Genomic DNA, 27,772 nt, shown 5'->3' on the forward strand with positions numbered 1-27,772 from the left:
GTACACCGGAGGATGACGCCCTTTCATCATGTGCCCCAGCAGATGTGCCCTATGGAGGAGAATGGTGAGCAGAGGGTCAGTACCACATAGGTTGCACAGGGGTTTTTGCACTAATGTGAGTAAATCCGTGTGTGGCATTGTCTGTCTGTATTTCTGCCCAAATGTGCTGTGACACAGTTAGGTGCCCTGCCATGTGCCGCCCTGAAATGGCGGCTGCCTGACCTGTAAGGAGGGAGAAGCAGAAATGAGGTAACTGGGCTGGTGCTGTGCAGCATCGCGGTGGGCAGTCAAAGACCGCCGCGCAATTCAGCATTGGTTATCATTGGGCCCTATGGGTTCCAGGAGCCAATGACGATGTACGCCGGCAGTGACGGTACGCACCGCCGCGGACATGACTGCCATTTTTTATCTGTTCACTCACTTGATACCTGACCTTCGACAGGAGAGGACCTACACTGCAAGTGCTGCTTTGACCTGTGCCTGGAAGCGAAAATGGCTTGAGTCTCTGGGAAAGGGCCCCTGCCTTCACTTTGGAGGAGTTGGGGAGACTAGTGGATGGGGTCCTCCCTCAGTACACGCTACTCTATGGTCCTCCAGACAAACAGGTGAGTAAACTGTGAGCATGATGCGTGGGACATGAATGTATGGAGTGGTGTGGATGGAAGATACATGTGGGGGGGCTGAGGCCTGCATGTGAGGATGGTGACTGTATGTGTGTCAGGGCATGGGTGGGAAGTGGTGGGCAATGAGTATGACGAACCGGATGGGGGAGTAATTTCCTTTCATCCTGTACCTTTCCTCTAGGTCAGCGTCCACCAGAAGAAGGGTATTTGGCGTGCTATCGCCAAGGAAGTGCGGACCCTGGGGGTCTATCATAGACGGAGCACCCACTGCCGCAAGAGATGGGAGGACCTGTGCCGCTGGAGCAAAAAGACGGTGGAGGCCCAGCTGGGGATGGCCTCCCAACATGGAAGGGATGCCCGTCGCACCATGACCCCCCTGATGTTCCGGATCCTGGCTGTGGCATATCCAGAGTTGGGTGGGCGCTTGAGGGCATCACAGCAGCTACAAGGGGGTGAGTACAGTTTCATTCAGCTGATTCTGTGGGCTTTACGAGGTGTCTGGGTGGGGGATGTGGGCTGTGGGTTCCCCTGGGCCAGGGCGAACTTGGTAGTGTAATTCCCTTGTTAGGGAGGCTCTGTGGCACTCCAACCCCAATAGTGGTAGTGGCCATCTACAACTAGTCAGCCTCCTTTGGGTTCAGGTGTGCAGCAAATGGGGTTAGGCATAGTCCTCCCATGGGTAGGTGATTTTCCTACTAACTGCTAGTGCATGGCCTAGTGCATAGGGCTGCTCCCTGTGTGTTGTGTCTGCCAAAGGCAGTGGTGTTGCTGGCATTGACCATGTGTCTCCTCTGTTTCCCCCCCCTTTTTGTTTTGTCACTCTGTTCTTGTGTGCATTAGCATCATCTGACGGAGGAGCAGAGGCACCGGAGACGGAGGGAGCTGCATCCCACATGGCCCAGGTGGGTGAATGTATGGAGTTTGAAGGCATCAGTGGGGCAGAGGGCGAGGGGAGCTCCACAACGGGGATAGGAGGGGACACCAGCGACAGCAACTCCTCCTGTGATGGGAGCTCCCTTGCGGTGGCGGGCACCTCTCTACCAGCACCGCCCTCCCAGCAGCCCTTCAGCCTGTTTCCCGTGCCCGCTCACCCAGGTGGGTAGGCATCTCCTTCGCCCCAGGCACCTCTGGCCCTGCCCCAGTCAGCCCTGCTTCCCTCAGTGAGGAGGCTATTGACCTCCTGAGATCCCTCACTGTTGGGCAGTCAACCTTTTTGAATGCCATCCAAGGTGTTGAGAGGCATTTGCAGCAAACAAATGCATACCTGGAGGGCATTCATTCTGGCGTGGCGGACCAACAGAGAGCATTTCAGGCTCTGTCCTCAGCACTGATGGCAGCCATTGTCCCTGTGTCCAGTCTCCCCCCTCCAACTTCCACTACCCAGACCTAATCCCCTCTACCTCAGCCTATCACAAGCACACCATTAGACCAGCATGCACACACATCAACACACAAAAGTGGCTCAGGCAAACATAAGCACCACACATCCCACAGGCACTCACACAAGCACCATCCCCATGCAGACACACCAACATCCACTGCGTCCACTGTGTCCCCCTCCTCCATGTCCTCCACCTCCCTCCCTGTCTCGTCTCCACTCACACCTGCATGCACTACATCCTCAGCCACTACCTCCATCACCAGCACGCCCATCACTATACACCGCTCACATGCAATCACCACCCCCACTACCATTCACACGTCCCCTGTGTCCTCTCCCAGTGTGTGTGTGAGCCCTCCTCCCAAAGTACACAAGCGCTGGCACACACCCACTCAACAGCCATCCACCTCACAACAGCCTCCAACCCATGGACCTTCACTCAAACTCAGCAGACGTACACCTCCTACAAAACCACTACCTCTTCCTCCACTCCCAAACGCCCTCCATCTTCCCCTCCCAGTGTGTCTAAAAAACTTTTCCTGGCTAACATTGACCTCTTCCCTACACCTCCCCTTCCCCATCCTTCCCCTAGGGCCAGGATGTCTAGAGCCCACACCAGCACCCCAGCCACCAAATCGTTGTCTATCAGGGCTGCCAATGTGCCACCTACTGAAGCCAAGGACCACCTGATTCCGCCACCTGCCAAGGTAAAGAAGGGGCCAGCATGCAGAAGAGAAAAGCTGCACCACCCAACCAGCAAGGCCTCATCCAGAACCAAAGAGGACAGTGCCAAGGTCCCAGCAACGACTACAAGGTGGGGAAGGCACACAAATGCAAAGGAAAGTCACCTCAGGGTACGGAGCCTCCGGGTGAGGGACTAGTGACCCCCATTTCTCATGACAGGCCAGCAACCTGTACCACGGTGAGCACTGCCGCAACGACTGCCACCTGCACTGCCATCTGCACCGCCACCTGCACGGCAGCTGCCACAACTACAGTCATAAGCATCATCCCAAGTGGGCAGTCCTCCAAGGCTGCTGGAGACGGCCTTGACCCTGCACACACTACATGAGGCACCAGCACTGGCACTACCAGCAGTTTGTAGCCTAAGTCGTCGCAAGGTGGAGTGTGGCTCTGCCTACATGGAGTTTCATGCTACCTGTTACCTGAAATTCTCGTGGCTCAGACACCCAGGTGAGGGAATGGGAACTGCCACACCCCAGGCGCATCATCACTGGGAACCAAGCCCCCTCCAGAACCAGTGGAGAAAAGCACCCACTAACAAAGTACATGGCAGGATGAAGCACTCTGGGCACCAATCCCCACCAGAACCAGTGGAGAAAAGCATCCACTAACCCAGTCCTTGGCAGGATGAAGCACTCTGGGCACCAAGCTCCCTCCAGAATCAGTGGAGGAAAGCATCCACTAACACAGTCCTTGGCAGGATGAAGCACTCTGGGCACCAAGCACCCTCTAGAACCAGTGGAGAAAAACATCCACTAACACAGTCCTTGGCAGGATGAAGCACTCTGGGCACCAAGCACCCTCTAGAACCAGTGGAGAAAAACATCCACTAACACAGTCCTTGGCAGGATGAAGCACTCTGGGCACCAAGCACCCTCCAGAACCAGTGGAACATGTCATTGACTCGAGACTGTGGCTTTGTACTCCCCAGGAGCAAGCAGTGGGCAAACCACCCACTTGAGAGACTGTGGCTTTGTACTCCCCAGGGCCAAGCAGTGGGCAAACCACCCACTTGAGAGACCCTGGTGTCGGCAGCCCACTCCAACCTGCCCCGACAATCCAGTGAGCAGGCCTAGGCCGTGTGTTAGACCTGGCAACTTTTTGGTGTGTCTCCCCTGTCTTTTTGACTTCTGACCTCCTGTTTTTATGGTATACTGGGCTCTGTTTCTGCTGGTTTAATGTCTCTGCGCACTTTGCCACTACTAAAGTGCAAGTGCTTCTCATATAAATGGTATTGGTGATTGGTTTATCCATGATTAGCATATTTGATTTGCTGGTAAGTTCCTAGTAAAGTGCACCAGAGGTACCTAGACTCTGTAAATCAAACTGCTACTGCTGGGCCTAGAGCATTGATTGTGCCACTCACATAAGTAGCCTTGTAAACATGCCTCAGACCTGCCACTACAGTGTCTGTGTGTGCAGACTTGCACTGCCAATTCAACCTGGCAAGTGGCCCCACTTGCCAGGTCCCCACTGTCCCTTTTACTACATGTAAGGCACCCCTAAGGTAGGCTCTAGGTAGCCCCATGGGCAGGGTGCAGTGTATGCTAAAGGTGGGACATGTAATGATGTATATTATACATGTCCTAAAAGTGAAATACTGCCAAATGCGTTTTTCACTGTTGCAAGGCCTATCCCTCTCATAGGTTAACATGGGGGCTGCCTTTAATAATCTTTAAAGTTCAGTGTCCCTTTAAGAGTAGATAAAGACTTGGAGTTTGGGGACTCTGAACGTACAATTTAAAAATACATATTTTGGTAACGTTTTTTTTTTTAATTGTTTGTTTGAATATGCCACTTTTAGAAAGTGGGCATTTTCTTGCTTAAACCATTCTGTGACTTTGCCTGCTTGTGTATTCCCTGTCTGGGTTAGTCTGACAGTTGGGCTGTTTTTGAATCTTCACTAGACAGTGACACAAAGGGAGCTGGGGTGTAGCCTGCATATCCTGATGGGTCCTGGTCCTGGGTCCTGATGGGTCAGATTACTTCTGGAACCAAGAGGAACCTCTGACAAGGAGAAGAGATGAAGAGCTGGAGGAGGAGTACTGCCCCTTTGCCTGTGACTGTGCTTTGCTGGGTTGGCCTGCATATGCTGCTAATGCCTGACAGAGGACAAAGACTGGACTGTGTGGTATATTTACTGTTAGGACATGTAAAACTCATCAGTACATCGGTACATATCCCACCTTTAACATACACTGCACCCTGCCCATAGGGCTACCTAGGGCCTACATTATGAGTGCTTTACATGTATAAAAAGGGAAGGTTTGGGCCTGGCAAGTGGTTACACTTGCCAGGTTCAATTGGCAGTTTACATCTGCACACACAGGCACTGCAGTGGCAGGTCTGGGCACTGTGTACAGGGCTACTCATGTGGGTGGCACAATCAGTGCAACAGGCCTACTAGTAGCATTTGATTTCCAAGCCCTGGGCACCTCTAGTGCACTAGGGATTTACTGGTTAATGAAATATGCCAATCATGGAAAAGCCAATTACACACACAACTCACACAGGGAGCACTTGTACTTTAGCACTAGTCAGCAGTGGTAAAGTGACCAGAGGACCAAAACCAGCAAAAGCGAACTCCAGCACGCAGCCAAAACATAGAAAACAGAGACAAAAAAGACAGGGGAAATCACACAAAGGATGCCAGTTCTAACAGGTTTGAACAAAATTGCTTAATTTTTCGGTACATATATCTGCATTTTCGGAAATGTTAATGTTGTTAACCCTCGTAAATCTCTTAACACTTTTGCAAACTGACTGAAAATGGGCTACTTTTTTCATATTAAACATTGTTTGTTAACAACGGTACAATGAGGACTGCTTCCAATGTTAGTTTGCAAACCACATCTAAAACAAGCCATAATACTTTCTTAGGAGATTGTCTCCATGCTCTTTTACCAACATTTAGAGCATTTACTGTGTCCAGCAGGTCATCCCCAGGCATATTTACCATGTTTACTGAATGACCCTCAGGAAAAGTCTTTGTTGAAATCATAGATCGTTCGATCCGTTTTGCCAAGTCAATTGTTTCTAATAATGTGGAATTCATACAGCTGAGTAATCTCTCCTGAATCTATTTGAAAAGCAGGGAAACACAAATTGGTTGCAAATGTATGTGTCGCTACTTGTACAGAACTCGCAAGTAGTGGCCAAAAACGTTAGTGCTGAAAAGTATTCCTCTACGACTTTGTCCGCGTTCTATTTTCTTTTTAAAAAAATGTGTTGTTTTAGCATTTGTTCAGCTCCTCAGCGTGTTTGCCCAGACGTGCCAAGACCACTTTATATTGGTCCCAGTCGTCGCTGATGCCCCCTTTGGCCCAATTGCTGATAAACTGTTATGCTGCAAGACCGATGCAACTGTACAAAATTGCCACCTTGCATGCTGGTGCACATTTCTCAGTGTCAATAGCTACCACATAGTTTTCTACAACCCTTAGCCATTGACTCCATTTGATGTTTGATTTGTGTTGTAAAGTGACCCTTTTTGGATGGTCACCCCCACTTTTTGCTGTCAGATGCTGTGGTTTCTGACCTGTTGGAATACTGGGACCTGCTAACCAGGCCCCAGTACCAGTGTTTGCTCCGTTAATTTGTATGCCAAATTGCAATCGGCCAATTTGCAAGCACCTTACCGCCCCTGCAAGTCCCCAGTAAATGTTACCCAGAGTACCCAGGGCAAGGGTGGTAAAGGAGGTGCCAGGGCTGCAGCACTGATTGTGACACCTTTGGTACCCCAAGTAGAAGAGAGACTGCAGAGCTACCATGTCGGTAGTGAGACTCTGCCCACATTAGGTGCAGGTAGAGACCCTATTACTGCCCATGGACAGGTCATTCACCCCCAAGCAGACACCCTCTAGCCCGGGATCAAGGGTACACAGTTCTGTTAGTGAGGGCATATGTTCAGGACCACATATGCCCCAGTTCTGGCATTTAAACTGCAATGCTGGCCCAATTAACCAGTGGTCCATTGGATAACATGGGATAGCATCTGACCACTGCTCAGATGTCCAGCTCTACAATGGCCTAGCCAAATCCCGTCGTGTTTGGTATCAAACACTGTGTTTTTGAACCCTGAACATGATGCCCATGTTTAGGATTAAAAAAACAGGTGCCCAGGTGGCACTTTAGAGGGTGTCCACCAAGTTACCCAGTCATGTACTGATTTGGCAGGCTCTCCTGAGCCGCTGTTGCCACAGACAAGAGTCTGACCTCCTGCCAGTGGTGCTAGCACCTTGGCAGGATGTAAGACAAAGGGCCTGGGCAGGAAAGTGGTCATATCTCTTCCCACCCAGGCTGGCTAGTGAGAAAAGCATCAGGGCGGTGAGACAAAGGCTTCACCCGCCTTTGATGTGCAAGTAGCTGTCCCCCCAGCAGAGGTCAAAGACCTTCCTCCCCTACCCAGCAGGGCAGGCTGGGAATTAGTAATGCAGAAGGAGTGCACTTCCCTCAAACTAGCCACACCTTTGATGTGGGCTAGGAGGTCTGCACAGCAAAGGAAGGGTTATGCCATCTTGGCAGGCTGTACGAATAGTGTGTACAAAGTGACTTACTCCCCACAGGAAGTTGTCACTGAAGGGCGGACTAGCCGCAGGGACAGTAGCCCATTGGCCATGGTCCCTCACACCCTTAAATGCCCTCTAAACCAAGGCACCAGAACTTAGATCTTACCTGGAATAGAAGAAAACAGCACAAAGAGACATCTGCACTTAAAACAGGACAAGGACCCAACACGAAGAAGAGGACACAGAGTGACCCAAGGTTGACTGTTAGAAATGGGGTCTCTAGTTGGCAGTCGGTTTGCACCCTGTCCAAGTAGGGACCCTCACTCTAGTCAGGATAAAGGAGATACCCACTCAGATAATCCCTGCTCACCCCCTTGGTAGCTTGGCACGAGCAGTCAGGCTTATCTCAGAAGCAATATGTAAAGCATTTGCACATAACACACAGTAATAAGTGAAAACACTACAAAAGGACACCACACCAGTATTAGAAAAATAGCCAATGTTTATCTATATAAAACAAGACCAAATATGATAAAAATCCAACATACAGTAAGAAAAATATGAATTCTGCAAGATTTACTCAAAACTACAGTTCCTTGAAGTCGATAGCTCCACCTGGGGCTATTACGGTGTTGTGATCAACAAAACCAACAGTTCAGGCCGGCCGCAGCATTGCGGGCCAGCTACGGTGTCAGGAAGACCCGCAAACAGTACCTTCGATTTGCAGGGCGTCGTGATCCTCGCAGTGAGCTCCGGAGAGCGGCGTTGCTGGAGTCGGTTCCAGAGTCAGTGCAGTAGTCGTCAGGCCCTTGAAGACGATGCGATGTGCGGTGCCCACAGGTCATGGTGCAGGCAGCGGCTCGGTGACGCGTCCATCAGCGTCGGTGAGACCAGGGCTGCGGTGTGGGGCGGTGCAATGAGCGGTGTCCACAGGTCATGGTGCAGGCAGCGTAGTTGTCGTTGAGGAAGCACTGTCGTCGGTAGGCCCAAGCCAGCGGTGTGGGACGGGACGGTGCTTCGTGCTCCTCACGGGCAGTGTCCGCAGGCCACGGTGCAGGCAGTGGCGCCGATGTCAGCAGGAGAGACGTCATTGGGGATGCCCATGCTGCGGTGTGAGCAGGTGACACCGGAGTGTGGGGCCCACAGGTCGCGGAGTGAGCAGCGGCTCGGTGAAGTCATCCGATGACGGCGTCGGTGAGACAAGGGTTGCGGTGCGATGCGGGGCAAAGCGACTCCGTGCGGCGTCGGCAGGTCACGGTGCAGGCCAGCAGCGTCGTTGGCGGAGTCGCTGTAGTTTCTCTTCTTGACAATACAAAATGCACAGTTCCCAGTGCTGCAGGTCGAGGAAGCTGAAGTCTTTGGTGTCCCTGAGACTTCCAACAGGAGGTAAGCTCTACTCCAAGCCCTTGGAGAATTTTCTAAAGCAGGACACACAGCAAAGTTCATCCTTTGCACTCTTTTCAGGCAGAAGCAGCAACTGCAGGCAAGTTCAGCAAAGCAACACAGCAAAGGGACAGTACTCATCCTTCAGCTCTTCTCCTGGGCAGAGGTTCCTCTTGATTCCCGAAAGATTCTAAAAGTCTGGGGTTTTGGGTCTTCTTCTTATACCCAGTTCTGCCTTTCAAAACGGCAAACTTCAAAGCAAAGTCTCAAGTGTTTGCAAGATCCTTCCTTGTCCAGGCCACGCCCCAGACACACACCAGGGGGTCGGAGACTGCATTGTGTGAGGAAAGGCATAGTCCTTTCAGGTGTGAACGACCACTCCTCCCTCCTCTCTAGCTCAGATGGCTCATCAGGCTAAGCAAGCTACACCCGGCCCCCTTTTGTGTCACTGTCTAGAGGAGAGGTGTGAACAGCCCAACTGTCAAACTGACCCAGACAGACAATCCACAAACAGGCAGAGTCACAGAATGGTATAAGCAAGAAAATGCCTACTTTCTAAAAAGTGGTATTTTCAAACAGACAATTTAAAAACCAACTTCACTAAAATATGTATTTTTAAACTGCACTTTAAGGAAGGCAGCCCCTATGTTAACCTATGAGAGAGATAGGGCTTGCACAGTGAAAACCAAATCTGGCAGTATTTCACTGTTAGGACATATAAAACACACTAGTAAATGTCCTACCTTAAACATACATTGCACCCTGTCCCTGGGACTACATAGGGCCTAACTTAGGGGTGCCTTACATGTAGTAAAAGGGAAGGTTGAGGCCTGGCAAGTGGGTACACTTGCCAAGTCGAATTGTCAGTTTAAAACTGCACACACAGACACTGCAACGCCAGGTCTGAGTCATGTTTACAGGGCTACTAATGTGGGTGGCACAAGCAGTTCTGCAGGCCTACTAGTAGCATTTGATTCACAGGCCCTGGGCACCTCTAGGGCACGTTACTAGGGACTTCTTAGTAAATCAAATATGCCAATTATGGATAAACCAATCAACAGTACAATTTATATGGGGAGCACTTGCACTTTAGCACTGATTAGCAGTGGTAAAGTGCGCAGAGATAATAACTCAGCAAAAACAGAGTCCATAACCAGGAGGTCAGAAGACAAAAAGACAGGGGAGACACGCCAAAAAGCTGCCAGGTCTAACATTGACCAGCACTGGATCCGAGTGCCCGACGTGTGCTGGAGGTGAAAACTCATTGGTGCAGACCAGAGGGATCCCGTGGACATCGAAACCCCAAGGAAGACTCCCCTAACTGGTGGCACCAGTCCCCTGTAAATTGCAGGACTACAGAAGTGCTGAGATGGAAGAATTGCGATGCGACGGGCTCAGGAAACGTTGGGAGGACTTCCCCAGCTGGGAAATGACCTCTGACCACAAAAAAGCATTACCAAGGCTTGTCTGTCACTTGCCTGGAAACTGACAGCCACATGATGTTCACCGACTCCAGAGCATCCCCCCAGCATATGTATCGATGTCGCCAGCGACCTCCCTCCTGTTGCTTTGCAGCCTGAAGGAAGTTATTTCGACTTGAGCAGCAAAGCAGCTTTGGCTAGACCGGCCCAGTTATTGACAGCTAGCGGCTACCTCTGCACCTAGAGCCACCAGACGAGGTAGTGAAGATCCAAGCGTTGATTCCTGGTCTTACCCCCCCAAAGACCTTTACGAAGGGTAGAATGTGAGTCCACCCCCAAGTCCAGTTTTTCACAGAGTGCAAAATGCACCAGCCACTGCGAACCATTCAGCACCAAGGTTAGCCAAGTCCCCTCTGCAACTGGACTCCCTGGGCAAGGTAACAAACATTTGTCTGTTGACTCTTAGACTAGATCCCCACAGAACCTTAAATTCCCATGGGTTTTCAGGAACTCACCCTACAAGTGCCCAAGTGCACACTGCTATTTTCTCCATTGGCTTGAATTACGCCCTTGAAACCTACAAAGTACTGTATTTTGAAAAGACTTCCCAACTCTGCTTGTTCAAAAGCTACAAAGTTCATTTTGGCATCTAAATTAAGATTAAAATCAAATCTATTTTTCTAAATTTCTGTTGAGTTCTGTTATTTACTTATTGTCCATGTGAAATGCTTTACACATGTTCCTCTAAGTAGCCTGACGGCTCTTTGCCATACTACCGGGACTGGGCTAGGGTTTGATGAGAGCGAACCTGAGGTCCACTACTGGGTATTGTGTTGGTATTCCATGGTAAGAGTACCTAGTCAGACCATATAATACCTTCACTTTGCTACAGTTTACCTGGCTGCTGGACAAATGGGGGGTGTCTGGGCAATGTGTTGCTCTGTAGCCTCAAATGGGGCAAAAAGTGGGGGCATCTGCAAAGAAGCCCAGTTTGCTACACAACCCCCTCCACCCTCCCAGCCAACACACCCACGAGACTCAGTCCACCCCTGGGAGAGTAAGTCTGGCATGTCAGGTGAGGAAGGAGTAAGCAAACTGCCTCTTTTATTGCAGAGCCTACTCTGCCTCACATCCTCCTTGGAATGACACTTCCAATGGGAAGTTGACACACCTCCACTAAGATAGGACCCATTTTAAAACTAACTTTTGGTATAGCTATATCTTTTTGTTCTTTCCCTTCTAGCTTAGGTGGGGAGGTACTCTCCTCTCCCATCTCTACGCTTCCTAGGGCAACCCCTAACTTACCCAGTGCGGTTACCCAAGACTGCAGGGTCAGTGGGCCTCGGTTTCTTTTGGCTATAGGTTCTGCCTCCCATGCCAAGGTCAGTGCAGCTGTAAAGGCTAGTACTTAGCAGAGGCTACTAACAGCTGTCAGTGTCCAAGACCATACCCTGAGCTCTCCACTGACATGTGATTGAGCTGCTTTAGGTGAGACAGTGAGTTCTTGGAACCTCTCCTGCTGCTTTGAGTGGGAGTTTACCAACTCCCGTGGCTGGCACCCTTTTTCCACTCGCACTTCTGTCAACACAGAAACACCACCCTGTAGCTAAATAGTTGCCTGACTGCTCAGAACTTCTTGCGGTGGCAAGAGGGAACTCACCAGTGCCAACTTTGTGGTCTGTCCTTCCTGGAGCAGCATCTCCTTGGCATACTGGAACCTTGTTTAAGGGTGTCTCCCTTGCCTTCTTTCTCTTCTTCTTGCCTTTCTTTTTGGGCCTACTGCTACTCTCTGCAGGTTCAGCACCCTCTGGCACTTGAGATAAAGTATTGCTCTGTGCAATCACTTCCTTTGGCTTCAGGTCATCCTGAGGGAGATCATGTCCAAGCAGGCAATCAAGGGGAAGGTCCGAAATGACAATCACCTTGTACCATCTAAGGGAACTCCCAATCAAAATCACTACTAGAGCCGTGGGTGTAATAGTTACCTTTCCTGGGACATTCCTTACTTTTCTAGTTTCTACTGGCAGGTACTGGTCTTGAGGCACTAGCCTGTCATGCCCCATGGTGTGACTGGCACAAGTGTCCCTTAAGGCAGTGATTGGGATCCCATTCACCACTATGTGATGGAAGTGATTGCTTCCCTCTAGGACCACCAACCCACCAACTCACCCTTGGGCCCTGCCTCCCATTTCAGTGCTGCCAGCTTATCCTCATCTGAGGAGCTACCCTCTGGGCAATCTCCTCTGCCCATCCCCACACTAGCTATCCCTCTACTAATGGAAGGTTTCTGGGTGCATATCGCATCACCCCTTTTATGCCCCGGCAGAAGGCAGTCAAAGCAAATCTCAGCTTTCCTGGGAACCCAGTTATTACCCTGGTACTCCTTTCCTTTGGCTTAGGAACAGTGTGGAGATTTACCATTTATTGTAGTATCTCCTTTATGGAATCTAGAATGTGATGAGGTAGAGGATGAGGTGTGGAATAGAATGAAGGGAGGTGAAGGATCTGGGAGGAGAAGAAAGAGGAGTTGTTTCTGTATCTGCTGAAGGTGTTGAGACTTCATGTCATAATAAAGATAATTTGAAAGAAGAAAGAAGAAGTCTGCGGAGTTGAACTTAACATTGGCGACGAGGACCTGTGCAGGAGACAGGCTGAAGGACACCTTCACTCCTGGAGTATTGAATATATTGATAATAATCTTCGAGGGAGCTTCGACAAAAGGTACTCAAAGCAAAAATAATCTCTTTTACCGGCGTTACTCTTCAACTTGGAAATTTATTTATTTTTTTTAACAACCAAATTGTACTTTTTGAACCGTTATAACTGTGCCCGTGTTCCCACGCGCCGATTAATCTGTTGGCATTCATCTTCCTCGCGCTGAGGGAAAAATAGCCGTGCGCGCGTTGACACGCGCTGAAAGCAACTGGCTGTGTCTGCCGCGCTTTGCTTGAAAAGTAAATAAACGCGAGGACTATGCGCGCGTTAACACGTGGTGATTTTTTTTGAAAAACAAAATAAACAAATACTGGCGCACATCGCTTGAAGGACTTTTAACACATTTTAGTGCAAAGTCGGATTGTTCCAAGTATAAACAAGCTTACCTGCATCAGAACGGAGTTAAAAAGGGACTAAGAAAAAAAAAAAAATGATGAAACTGAAGAAAGACTATTTCAGTAATGCAGTGAATGAAAAGAACTGAGGAAGTGAAGATATATTATTATATTTCTTCATTATCAACTATACTTATGTGAATAAATGTATAAATGCTATAAATACATTTATATTGTATTGGAGAAAATAACGAACATTTAGTGCACAAAGAAGGGAAAAAAAAAAAAAAAAAAAAGGGGGAAATGGGTGATCAAAGTATATTAGCGCCACCCCCATTTCTTCCAACTCCAGGAGATCCATCCATACCTTGGAAGCAGTGGAAGAAAATTTTTAATACCTATATGTTAGCTAGTGGCAATGATCGATATGCCCCTCCTAGACGCCAAGCTATATTGTTGCATCACCTTGGTATTGAAGGTAGAAGGATATATGAAAATTTACCAGAAGTATCGTTAGGAATGGGAGATGGTCATCCTTCTAACGTCTTTGACATGTCTATGCAGATGTTAGATATACAATTCATTCCAAAAACAAATTTGGTATTGCAACGTCATAAGTTTTTTTCAAGGATACAGCGGAAAGATGAGGACATTGCATCTTATGTGGCGAGTTTAAGGGGCCTAGGGCTATCCTGTGAATTTGATCATCTACTTGATTCTCTAATAAGGGATCAACTTGTGAGGTGTACAAGTGATAAAAGGATACGCGAAAAATTACTAATGAGGGATCCGAACTTGGAAGAGGCAATACAGATTGCTAAAAGAATGGAGCATGCAGCTGTGTGGCTGCAAGAAATGGATGTAAAATCTACACAAGCTGAACAGGGGATTTTAGCAGAAATCAAGAGGAAAGAAGAACCTCGTGGTGCAGTGCGATGGAACAAGTTTGATAAAGATGATGATGGTGTTAGGGAGAATAAAGTTGAGAAACGGAAAACACAAGATTGGAGAGTAATAAAATGTTATCGATGCGACGCTCCGGGGCATATCGCTTCTAGTAAAATGTGCGCTGCTAGGAATGCTATTTGTCGCAATTGTGGAAAAAGGGGGCATTTTGCCAAGGTTTGCAAACTCAAATTGGGTAATAATAACAAGATGGTTCAGGAGGTGCAAGACATATGCGAAAATGTAGAAGATATAATCTTGACAGTTCATGGAGAATTGGTTTCCCACAATTGTGAAGAAGTTTCTCTACAAAAAATCAGAAAGGAGAGCACTGAGGCACTTGATAAACCGCATATCCAAGCTATGTTAGATGATGTTCCGGTTAGGTTACTTGTGGATTCAGGGAGTTTATTCACTCTTATTTCAAAAGAAGTGTTCGAGTCTGGATGGACAAATTCTTTATGCGAAAATCTATCAACACCTGATATAAAAGCAGTGGGATATGCAGGAAGAAGAATAGAGATTATTGGAATGTGCTGCATGATGATTTCATTCAAAGAAAGGATCATTCAGGGAAAGGTGTATATTACAGATTCTGGTACAAATCTTCTTGGTTGGCGCCATCAGAAAGATCTTGGTATAATTTTGAATCCTAACGCAAAGGAACCTGTGTCACTCACTGAGGAGAGTGGTATTGGTGTTGTGACAGAATCTATTGAACATGGTTTAATTGCGAGATATCCAGAGGTTTTCTCTTCTAAATTAGGACTATTAAAGGGATTTGTACATAAGATCATACTGAAAAAAAATGCTACACCTGTTGTGCATAAAGTAAGGAATGTTCCAAACTTAATGAGGGAGCCATTGAAACAAGAATTAGAGAAACTGTTGAAGGAAGATATTATCGAACCGATCGAATCTTCTGAATGGTTAGCCCCGGTTGTCGTTGCACCGAAGGATGATGGCAAGATTTGCTTATGTATCGACCTTAGAGATCTCAACAAGTGTATATGGGTTGACCGACAACCTCTTCCAAACATTACAGAGATGCTGTCAGTGAAGGCGAAGGGAAATACATTTAGTGTTTTGGACATGTCCTCTGCGTATCACCAAATAAATTTGCATGTGGAGTCGCGACATGTAACATCCTTTGTAACACCGCTAGGAGCTTTCAGATATAAGAGGATGCCTTTTGGACTTGCCTCTGCTTCTGAGGTGTTCCAAAGGATAATGGAGCGAATTTTTGGGGACATGAATCGTGTATTATGTTTCCAAGATGACATACTGATCATAGGAGAAGATGAGTCTGATCATGATATTTTATTCCATGAAGTAATGCATAGGTTGAACAAAAATGGTCTAACGATTAAGAAAGAGAAGTGTCAGATTCGTAAACAGGAGGTAACATATTTGGGACACACAGTAAATGAGCATGGGATTAGGCCAAAGAAGAGCATTGTCTCTGCAATCAGACATGCTCCAGAACCTGGCTCAAAAGACGAGTTAAGGTCATTTCTGGGGCTTGCAGAGTATTGCTCCAAGTTTGTTAAGAACTTTTCTGAGATTGTTGAACCATTAAGAAAACTTATGAAGAAGGGAGTAACGTATGAGTGGGATGAAAGTTGTAGGTACTCTTTTCAAGAACTAAAGAATCATATTTCAGAGGTTCCTACGTTGGGAATATTTGATTCATGTGCCAAAACCTTTTTGACAACTGACGCTAGTAACGTGGGTATTGGTGCTGTGTTAACGCAGGTTAAGGAAGGTGAGGAACGCGTTATTGGATTTGCGTCTAGAAGATTGCAAGGTGCTGAAGTTTCGTACTCCGTAATAGAGAGGGAGGCCCTAGCTTGTTGTTGGGGAATAAACCATTTTAAATTTTACTTGTGGGGTTTACCCTTTAAATTGAAGACCGATCACAAGCCACTTACTTACATTTTTAAAGGGGGACTTGGGCTGGAAGGAGGTATTACCCCACGAATTTCTAAATGGTTGTTGTCAGTTTTGAGCTACAATTTTACGGTGGAATTTGTGAAGGGTAGTAAGAATGTTATTGCAGACTATTTGTCTAGAGCGCCTGTGAGTGAAGAAGGGTTCCTGGAGGAAGAGTCAAAGGATGTAGTGAGCACTGTTTTAGGAGACGTAGCTATAACGGCGCAAGAATGGGAACAGGCAGAGGAGAATGATCCCACTATACAGGTTGTGAAAGAAAGAGTAGTTAATGGTTGGAGGAATGGGGATGAGCAGGATTGTGACTTAGTGAAGTATTTTAGAAATAGGGATCAACTAAGTATAGTCAGTGGGAGGCTATTAAGAAGGGACCAACTTGTTCCACCGGTTAGTGTACGTAAACACATTATTGAGATTACCCATCAAGGGCATCTGGGCAGGGGAACAATGAAAAGAAAGGTGAGGCAAACATTTTGGTGGCCTGAGATGGACAAACAAGTTGAAGAGGCTGTAAGAAATTGTGTGGCATGTGCCAACAGTGACAAGACCAAGGTGGTAAGGCATGTACCTCTGGCTCCTGTGAGATTCCCTAAGGGTCCATGGGAGAAATTGGCTGTGGATTTTATTGGACCTATGTCCAGTCTAGGAATGGGGTGTAAATATATCCTGGTGTTAGTGGATTATCACTCTAAATGGTTCATCACTAAGGTGGTTGGGGATGTGAAAACTTCCGTAGTGATAGAGTTCTTTGAGGAGGTATTCATGGAAGAGGGCATACCAAAATACATCGTGTCTGATAATGGGGTGCAATTTATATCATCAGAAATGACTGATTATTTGCAAAAAGTTGGGATCACACATGAGAGGGTAGCACTTTTCCATCCGCAAGCCAATGGTCTTGTGGAAAGGGTGAATCGATTGGTTATGGAAAACATACAGTTATCTTTGGCGAATCAACTTCCGTGGAAAAAAGAATTGAGAAAAATGATGTGGACCTATAGGACGACTCCCCATTCTATAACAGGAGTGTCACCTTTTGTATCATTAAAGGGAAGGGAACCTGGTGTACTGGAGTGTCCGGTGTGGTTGAAGGCTAACAAGAAAGTGGTGGTTGATAGAGAGTCGATAAGGGCAAAGGTTGAGAAAATGCAGGAAAAGAGTGCCACATACTACAACAGGAGGATGTGTGCGAAATCTAGCATTATACGAAGGGGAGATTGGGTAGCAGTGAAGAAGAAAAGTATTGTTCTTAAAGGAGAAAGTAAATTTTATCCTCCTCAACGAGTGTTGAGTGTAAGGAAAAATGTGGTGGTTTTGGAAAATGGGTCTACATGGAACTTGGGAAATGTTTGCAAACTTGATCGTCAAAATTTTTGAAGTGTTCTATATTGTTGTACATAGTTGATTATATTATCTTCATTGCTTTCTATTTGATTTATTTGTCCTTATATTGTAAGGGGGGAGGTGTGTGGAGATTTACCATTTATTGTAGTATCTCCTTTATGGAATCTAGAATGTGATGAGGTAGAGGATGAGGTGTGGAATAGAATGAAGGGAGGTGAAGGATCTGGGAGGAGAAGAAAGAGGAGTTGTTTCTGTATCTGCTGAAGGTGTTGAGACTTCATGTCATAATAAAGATAATTTGAAAGAAGAAAGAAGAAGTCTGCGGAGTTGAACTTAACAAACAGCCTCTGGGCCCACCCTCCTGAGAAGTCTTTTAGGGGGCCTAGGGAACCTGACTTTTTAGCATGGTCGGTTTTGCCATCCTTCTCCTTGTGAGATGAATGGGCACCCTTCTTGGAGTAACCTCCATCTTGGGACTTAGGCGGTCATTATGAACATGGCTGGAAAGACCCCCGAATGCTCTGTCAGCGGTGAACAGAATCCCGCCTGTGGCAGCGAATAGAAACCCGCCATATAATGATAGAAAAACCCAACCCTGCCAAAAAATCCCAGACCACCACTCCCCGTTAGGACCCTGTTGGCGGGAATCCCACCCCGCCACCGCCAAGCACACCCACACCCCCCCTCCAAATAATGATGCACAAATCACTTCGGCGCACAGTGGAGGCTGGACGACCATTGGCGGCTGCGACTGCCACGGGCGGCAAGTGGGCCCAACAGCAACAAGTGCACACATTGGCTAGGCCTATCACCCACACAGCTGACACACATCCAGAACACCATAAAACACCCTCATACACACCCCACAATCCCTTGCAACAAAACCAGGACCAGAAGATGGAGAGCACCAGAGCCAGACAGAGAACGCCAGCAGACAGGACACGCATAGCGACCCACACAGGAGCACCCATACCCCATCCCCAGTCCTGACACCATCCACCACCCTCACCATGTCCCCCCCAAAAATACACGCTTCACTGAAAGGGAGCTAAGGACCGTGGTGGATGAGATCCTGAAGGTGGAGCCACAAATATTCGCGTCCGAGGTGCAGCACAGACCCATTGCACGGAAATTGGAGCTGTGGCAGACCATTGTAAACAGAGTGAATGCAGTGGGACACCATCCATGCACCAGGGACGACATCTGCAAGAGATGGAATGACCTGCGGGGGAAGGTCAGGGCCATGGCATCCAGGCACCACATCGCAGTGCAGAAGACTGGGGGAGGACCGCCACCAACACCACCCGACTACACTGACTGGGAGAAGAAGGTACTCGCCATCCTGCACCCAGAGGGACTCACTGGACTCACTGGAGGAATGGACGTGGGTAAGTCATCTACAAATACCCCACATACAACACATCTGCAATGCATGCACCACCCCACCCCACCCACACCCACCTAGACCCACCCTTCACCCAGCCATTACCCACCACATCCACCACCCTGCATTACCCACAACTCACTACCAGGCTCACATCACTCCCGCTGTGCACAGCCACCCACCCCTGCACGTACCCACAATGACATAATAACCCCCACCACAATGTAACCCCACCACTGCCACTAAATGCAATGTCCGCCTCACAAAGGCGCCCTGGAAGGCCACTGAAAGTCACACCAGCACAAAATTGCACAGGTCTGTACATCTCAACCCCTCATGCATAGGTAACAGACATGTCTATGTCCCCCAACAGGCACCACCACCCATGCAACCCTAATGGAGGGGACAAGGAGTGCCACAGCACTCCAGGGAGATAGAGGCACATCACAAGACCATGGCGAAGGACCCCTGGACACTGATGAGCAGGCAGGTCCCTCACACAGCCCTGGATGCTCACCATGCAGCAGCCCCTCCCAGGAAACCATGGTCACCCCTAACACCCAGTCAAGACCAGCAGGCCAGGGGAGGCGTACCCACACCAGTGGACCCAGGGCACAGACAGGTGGAACACAGCTACAGAGGCCACAGTCTCCCACTCCCAACATGCAGGAAGGCGAGGGCCCCAGTGCAAGTGGCACGTCAAGACTGCGCAGGGGACACAGGCACAGGGGGGCAGGGCAAGTTCAAGTGCCCCAGTGGGTCAGGGTGTAGGGCACTGGATGGATGCAGCAGCCCAGGACATCATTACAGAGGTATTGGGAGCCTACCAACATACCCAAGACAGGTTGGCACAGATTTTGTCCACCCTGGAGCAAAGTCAGAGGATGCAGCAGCAACAACACCAAGAGGCCATGGAGCAGTGGAAAGAACACAATGCCACAATGAGCACCATTGCTGGAGCACTGCTGCAGTTGGTCAACAAACAGTCAGACACCCACTGGACAAGAGGCCCCCACAACAGCCCTGGACAACCAGCAACAGATGACCCAAGCAGTAGAAACAGCACAGGAAATACCCTCCCAGGAATCACAAGGGCCAACCATGCCACCCCAATAAGCTCCACAGCAGGCACCCAAATGTAGTCTCAGGCCAAGATATGGCACTGGAAACCCAGCTAAGAACAAACCCCACCCCAACAATTGACACTGCTACTACTGCAAAGCAACCATCCCACCCATTCACCAACTACACTTAGCTGAGGGTAAAATGAAGTACTATACTACAAATAGGACCCACCTATGACATCCAACAGGGCTGCCACCTAGTCGGGTTTGAGGACACCCAACCCTTACGACTTCCATCACTGTACATAGCACATTTCACTGTATTCGACAAATAAACAACATTTCTCACCTGTAACACTGTCCCCTGTCTTCAATGTTGAACAAAGTGGAGTATGGATGCAACTGGCAGAGAACAATGTTATTGTCAATTTGTGCTTGGTGGTGGTAATGTGTGTTTCAAATTAGGCAAGGAGGGAATGCATATATTGTCTGTCAGTACCATGCTGAAGAGGTCCATGTCTCGCCTATCATGGCCAATACCCCCTATATGACATGGCACACTGACAGTATCAGTCACTAACCACAATTACAGGCTTAGGTCCCACAGTTATTGGAAGTAGAGTTGTATCAGTTGGTTCCTGGAATTGACATCTTCCCCTTCCTCGTCCTCACCATCACTCTCCTCACCTCTCTGAGGTATCTGATCAGGACCTATAGCACCCTCCACATCCAAAAGGGGGATAAAATGTCTCACAGCCACGTTGTGCAGCATGCAGCAGGCCACCACTATTCTACACACCTTATCAGGCCCCTAGGCCAGGGACCCCCCAGAGATATGTAGACACCGGAATCTAGCCTTCAGGAGACCTGTAGTATGCTCTATCACCCTCCTAGTATGTCCATGGGCCTCATTGTATTTCATCTCTGCATCTGTCCTGGGATTCCTCACTGGTGTCAGGAGCCAACGCAAGTTTGGATAGCCAGAATCACCTAGAAAAATGGTCAACACAGAGTCGTCATTGTAATGTCCCTTAGTCAGACAGGCTGGTTTTCTGCAATGTGTCAGTTAGTGACAGGCAAACTCACCTATGATCCACCCTCTGTCCTCTTATAGTTGTTCCATCTTCTGTGGCACACTACTGTTCCTCAAAACAAATGAATTATGGACTGAACCTGGAAACATGGCTTTCACATGGGAAATGTACTGGTCTGCAGTACATACCAATTGGATGTTCATGGAGTGAAAGTTCTTCCTGTTTCTGTACACCTGTTCACTCACTCTTGGGGGGATGATAGCTACGTGGGTGCCATCAATGGCACCTATGACATGGGGAATGTTTGCAAAGGCATAGAAGTCAGACTTTATGGCAAGGAGATCAGCACTTTGGGGGAATCGCACATAGGACTGCAGATGTTGTACAAATGCATTCAGAAATATTGTCAGTACCTGGCTGAACATTGGCTGTGAGAAACCAGCACCCATGCCCACAGTCACTTGAAATGAGCCTATGGCCAGGAAATGGAGTGCGGAGATCACCTGCACCTCAGTTGGAATGGCATGCTGATTACGATTTCCGGGAGTCAGTGCAGGACCCAGTAATGCACATAGATCCTGAATAGTTGCATGTGTGAGTCTGTCAGTGATAATGATATGACGCTCCACCATGGTCCCCATATCCACAAGTGGTCCGTACACCGATGGTGCCCTTCCTCGCCACAAGGGTCGGTACCTATGAGGGGTAAGAAAAAGGAGTGATGTGCACACTTACATTGGCTTATTTGCTAAATACATGCAGTGCATTGTTCATAGTGGTGTCTGTACAATAACTGCAACCTGACAGATGTACATGTACATCACTAGGAGGGAACAGAGTAAATCATGTGTGATAATATACGCAATGGATAGAGGCCTAGGTGCTTCATATGGCTAGTAGGCCCTTCATTGTGAGTATTATGAATTTCAAGATGCGTAGGTGATGGTAAAATGTCTGCCCACTGTAGTTTTGCCCCTTTGTTATGGAAGTGACCTAATACCGCTAGCGGTTGACATCACAGCGTACGGCGGTGTTGACCGCTGTTCGCACTATCATTGGCTAACATGGATGCCAATGGGGAATCCTGGCGTATCATGATCGCCCCTGGCGGTGACGGTGCATACCTCCACGGAACGTATGCGCGTTCGTCATCGTTTGATCACTTGACTCCCTGATCTCGTGTGGACAGGTACTCCACTCTGTGTACTGCTGTCGCCTGCCTCTGGCTATGGATATTCCACATGGTGCAGGGGAAAGGGCCCTGGCCTTCACCCAGGAAGAACTGGAGAAACTAGTGGAATGGGTCCTGCCCCTGTACGACAGACTCTACGGCCAGCCAGAGGTACAGGTGAGTCCAGGTATGGGGGGCACTGTGTGAGTAATGGATGGAGTGGTTTGCACAGATGTGTGCCCCTGTGAGCCAGAATGGGCCATGGTGCATGGAATGCTGTGTGCCACTGTCCTGCATGTCTAGGAGTACTGTTTGTCCTATGTTTGACAATCTGCCAGCTGTTCCCATCGTGCAGGTGCCTAACCTCTGTGTTGCATTTCTGTGTCACCCTACTAGGCCAGCGCCCACCAGAAGAGGGTACATTGGCATGCCATCACCAAGGAGTTACAGACCCTGGGGGTCTACAACCGGCGGAGCACCCACTGTCGAAAGAGGTGGGAGGACCTGCAACGCTGGACACAAAAGATCACTGAGGCCCAGCTGGGGAAGTCCTCCCAATGTGGAAGGGGTGCCCGTCGGGCACTGACCCCCCTCATGCGAAGGATCCTGGTGGTGGCGTACCCAGACCTGGATGGGCGCTTGAAGGCTGCACAGCAGTCACAAGGGGGTGAGTACTCAAAGACCATACTTCAGTCTGGAAGGATGAGTGTGTGTGCAATAGGGCTCATGGTGCTTAGAACAGGGAATTTGACTGGTGTCCATCTCTTGTATGTTCCCCAAAGGGTGTAGGGGTGTCCCTGTCAGGTTTCACCTACCTCAGCTCCAATACAATTTCAGGGGATGGGTGTAGGTCAGTATACTGCTCAGTAGTCAGGGGCATGGCCATGGGCATAGTGCACGGTGCTGCCTGTTGGGTGTGTCTACTGGGTAGGTGTATGTCTGGCCATTGTGTATCAGCATTCAGCTATTTACAAGTGTCTCTCCTGTTTTGTCTCCCCATCCCTGTTCTCTTGTGTTTGTTTGGTACAGCATCAACATCAGGTGAGGGTGCTGAGGCACCGGCAAGTGGGGAGGCAGTGGCCCACGGATCCCCGAGGCAGAGACAACGGACGCCCAGTGGACCAGTGGATGGGAGGGCGAGGGGACTTCCACAGGGGAGGCTACTACCACAGGAGGTAGTGACTTTGAGACCTCCTCCGATGGGGGTCCTCCGGCAGTGGCGGACCCTTGTGGACACACCACTACCGTGAGATCTTCCACCACCACCCATACCATCAGCGCCCTCCCTTCTGCTCCCCACCGAGTTGCCCGCCCACCCGGAAAGGTGGGTGTCTCCTTCGCCCCAGGCACCTCCTCCCCTGCCCCAGTCAGTCCTGCTGCCTTCACAGAGGAGGCTATTGACCTCCTGAGAACCATCTCTGTAGGGAGGACAACCATCGTCAATGACATCCAGGTTCTGGCATCTGAGGTGCAGCAGACCAATGCCTATCTGGATGGCATTCACGGTGCCGTGTCTGCCCTACAGAGATCTTTTCAGGTTCTGGCCTCCTCTTGCATGGCAGCCAGTTTCCCTGCCCATTCCGTCCCCCATCCAACCTCCTCTACCCCTTCCAGCACCCCACTCCCTTCATCTGTCCAAAGCACACAATCAGACCCGCTTACAGGCACATCAACACACAAGAAGCACACTTCCAAACACAAGCACCACACCTCCCACCACAAGCATTCACACAGCCAACAGACACCTGCACACACAACAACATCTACTTCCCCCAGTGTGCCCGCCTCTTCCGCCTCCCTGTCTGTCACCTCTACATCCACACCCTCATGCACTGCACCTTCACTCACTGTTACTGCTCCTCCTCCTGCACTCACTGCAATAGCAGACAGCCTTACATGCACCCCATACACCACACCTGCACTCACCACCTCTACTGTAGTTGACACATGCAGCATACTCAGCAGACTTGCAGAGACCCACCCAACATACATCCAAACTAGCTGTCTGTCTTCTCCCAGTGTGTCCACCCCCCACCTCCCAAAACACACAAACGCACCAAGACAACCACCCATCAGACATCCACCACACCACAGCATACTGAGCAGTCACCTGCACCCACTACACACACACCTACACCCCATACAACTCCCTCTGCCTCCACTCCCACACCCTCATCCACGCCCACCCCAATTACTCCCAAGAAACTTTTCCTCTCCTGTGCAGACCTGTTCCAACCCACTGGCCCACCCCGTCTTGTCCTGAAACATGCCCACCTCCTTACCCTTTCCGCTCCTTCCACATCACAGCCCACCCTGCTCCAGCCTTCCCATTCCTGTGCCCCTTCCCCGGTGAAGAAGAAGGCCCCCTCAGAGCCTAGGCCATCCAGCTCCACCCGAGCCAAACAGCCCTCACCCCCAGTAAAGGAAAAGCCCACCCCCCCTCCAACCTCCTCATGCAAGTCTAAGTCCCACCCCTGTCGGGAATCCCCACTCCCACGTACCTCTGCACCCCTTCCGTGAGGTGCGTGGATCCCCATATGGTGCCCCGTTCAGTGGAGTACCCAGCACTTGTGGGAGTCAGGTGTAGGCAGTTGTGTCCAAGGACAATTTGCTTTTTATGGACTGGCCTTTGGCTCTGTTGGCACTGTTTTTCTCAGTGAGCTACAAATTAAAGTTTCCGTGTGGCCTATGTTTGGGTTGCCTGCAGTTCCACCATGGTGTTTGTTTTCATTTTTTATGGGTGTGGGGCTATTGTATGTACTATGGTCAAGTTGCAGTGTCCTTCGGTCGGGTACGTACCTCTTGGTGTGGGGTGTCTGACTTGTGCTGATGGAAAGGGTTGGGGGGAGTTGCAGAGTGGGTGGAGTGGGTGGGTATGTAACTTTGCCCTTTCCTCCCTTGTGTCGTAGGTTGCGATACTTACCGCTGTGGTCTTCGTCGGCGGTCTCGATCGAGTAGATATATGGCAAGGAGCAAGGCTGGCATGATCAGCAGCACTCTGTCCATGGCTGTCGCTGCACGTTTTGTGGAACTCCGGTGAGTCTTTCCTTCTATTTGTTTCATTTCCGCCTGGCTTTGTGTGGCCGTGGTTCCCACCCCGGAACTGGCAGCAGAATGGTGGTTCATAATTTGATGGGCGGGTTGGGCCTTTCCGACGGCCTGTATGCGGACTCTGCCATCGTCAGGGGGACTCCTTTGCTGGTAGTGGGTGGTGCGCGGGATGCGTGTGTTTTGTTTGGTTCATTATTTGGCGGTCTGGCCCGCTCCTCTGTTGGCCGTTTCTACCGCCACCGGTGGCGGAGCGGAACAGACCGCCATGTTCATAATGAGGGCCTCAGTCTGGGTCACTCTGGACACCACCCCCGTATCTGCTATTTTCCCAGCTCTGTGGGAGCTGGGAAAAAGTAAATTGAGTATTTCCCATGTAGTCAAAAATATACTTATTTCTAAGTGGCAAGGTGAAACACAAGTCCAAGATCCGCACCACTGTAACTCCAATGTAGGAAGGTGAAGGTACTATATGGAATGACTGAGTAGTCCTACCATGGAATACCAACACAATACCCAATAGTGGACCTCAGATTCACTCTCAGCAAACCCTAGCTCAGTCCTGGTAGTGTGGCAGAGCAGTCAGGCTACTTAGAGGAACATGTGTAAAGCATTTGACATTACCAACATGGATGATAAGTAAATGGCACAACCCGACAGAAAACCAACACCAATTAAATACAATAGATCAGATTTTAATCTCAATTTAGACACCAAAATGAACTTTGTAGCTTTTGTACAACTGGAGTTGTGAATTTTTAAGTCTTTAGAAAATAGAGTACTCTGTAGATTTAAAGGGCCTCCATTGCAGTCAAGGGGGAAAATAGCAGTGTGCACTCTGGCACTTCTAGCGTGAGTTACGTGAACCCAAAGTAACTTAAGGTTTTGTGGGGACATTGACCAAGAGTCAACAGTCAAACTTTTGTTACCTTGCCCAGGGAGCAGACAAGACTTGGCTGAATGGTCCGCCGTGGCTGGTGCATTTTGCACTCCATGCAAAACTGGACTTGGGGGTGAACTCACACTCACCCTTCAGATATAGAGGTCTTTGGGGGGCCAGAAACAGGAATCGACACTTGGTTCTCCAGCACCTTGTCCGGTGGATCCTGGTGCAGAGGTCGCTCCTAGCTACAATCACTGGGGCTGGTCATGCCAAAGCGGCTTTGTGGCTCCAGTTGAAGTCACTTCTTCCAGGCTGCAAACCCAAAGGAGGGGGAGTTGCTGGTGATGTCGGTCCCTATGCTGGTGGGGGAAGGGGCTCTGGTGTTGGTGAACGTCATGTGGCCATCGGTGTAAAAGCAGACAACAGACAAGCCTTGGTAGGTGCAAAGGTGTTCCACAGGCGTTCTGGCAGCTGGAGGTCATTTGGTGGGGAGCAGATGCTTGAAGCTTGGCACAGTCCCCACTTCCACCCCTTAGATGCTGACCACCAAGTTACTTTGGGTTCAGGCACTCTGAGCCTGTTGAGTCACAGTTCTTTGATCTCAGCACTTCTTTACTCCTGTAATTTACAGGGGTCTGGTGCCACCCGTCAGGAGAGTCTTCCTTGGAGTTTCATATCCACGGGGTCCCTCTGGCGGGACTAATGAGTTTTCACCTCCAACACACATCGGGCACTCAGTTCCAATACTCATCCACTTAGGTCACTCTGTGTCCCCTTCTTCGCGCTGGGGTCCAGGTCCTGTTGTTAGTGCAGACCGCTCTTTGTGCTTTTTTCTTCTTTTTGAGGTAAGATCTAAGTTCTAGTGCCAGGGGAGCCCCTTAAATCCTGATTTAGGGGGGGTGAGGGACAGTGGCCAATGAGCTACTGTCCCTGAGGCCAGTCCACCCCTTCAGTGATTGGGATTATGTCACTTTTTTCCCAGAACCTACTATTCTTGGGGTCTGCTAAGATGGCAGAAACCTTCCTTGGCTGTGCAAACCTCCTAGCCCACCTCAAAGGTGTGGCTAATTTGATGAAGGTGCACACCTCCTACATAGCTAATTTCCCACTTGCCCAGCAAGGCGGGAAGGTCTTTGCCCTCCACTGGAGGGTCAGAAACTTTCACATCAAAGAAAGCTGAAGCCTTTGAGGCTCACCACCCTGATGCTTTTCTCACTAGCCAGCCTGGGTGGGAAGAGGTGTGACCACTTTCCTGCCCAGGCTCTTTGTCTTACTTCCTGCCAAGGTGCTAGCACCACCGGCAGGAGGTCAGACTCTTGTCTGTGGCAACAGCGGCTCAGGAGAGCCCCTCAAAACAGTACAGGACTTGGTAACTTGGTGGACACCCTCTAAAGGTGCTACCTAGGCACCTGCTTTTTAATCCTAAACATGGGCATCATATTCAGGGTTGAAAAACACAGTGTTTGATACCAAACACGACGGGATTAAGCTGGGCCATTGCAGAGCTGGACATCTGAGCAGAGGTCAGATGTGAGCCCATGTTATTCAATGGACCACCGGTTACTTGGGCCATAATCACATTTTTAGATGGCAGCACGGGAGCATACGTGCTCCTTCACATATGCCCTCACTCATGGAACAGTGAACCCTGCCCCCTGGGCTGGAGTGGGCCTGCCTTAGAGTTGACTGACTGGTACATAGACAGTAACAGGGACTCAGCCTGCGCCTGGTGTGGGCAGAGTCTCACTCGAGCAGCAGGCTGCCTGTACATGCTGACGTGGCAGCTCTACAGTCTCTCCTTTACTTGGGGTACTCAGGGTGGCACAATCAGTGCTGCAG

This window comes from Pleurodeles waltl, chromosome 5 (genome assembly GCF_031143425.1).
Source record: "Pleurodeles waltl isolate 20211129_DDA chromosome 5, aPleWal1.hap1.20221129, whole genome shotgun sequence".
Classification (NCBI taxonomy): domain Eukaryota; kingdom Metazoa; phylum Chordata; class Amphibia; order Caudata; family Salamandridae; genus Pleurodeles; species Pleurodeles waltl.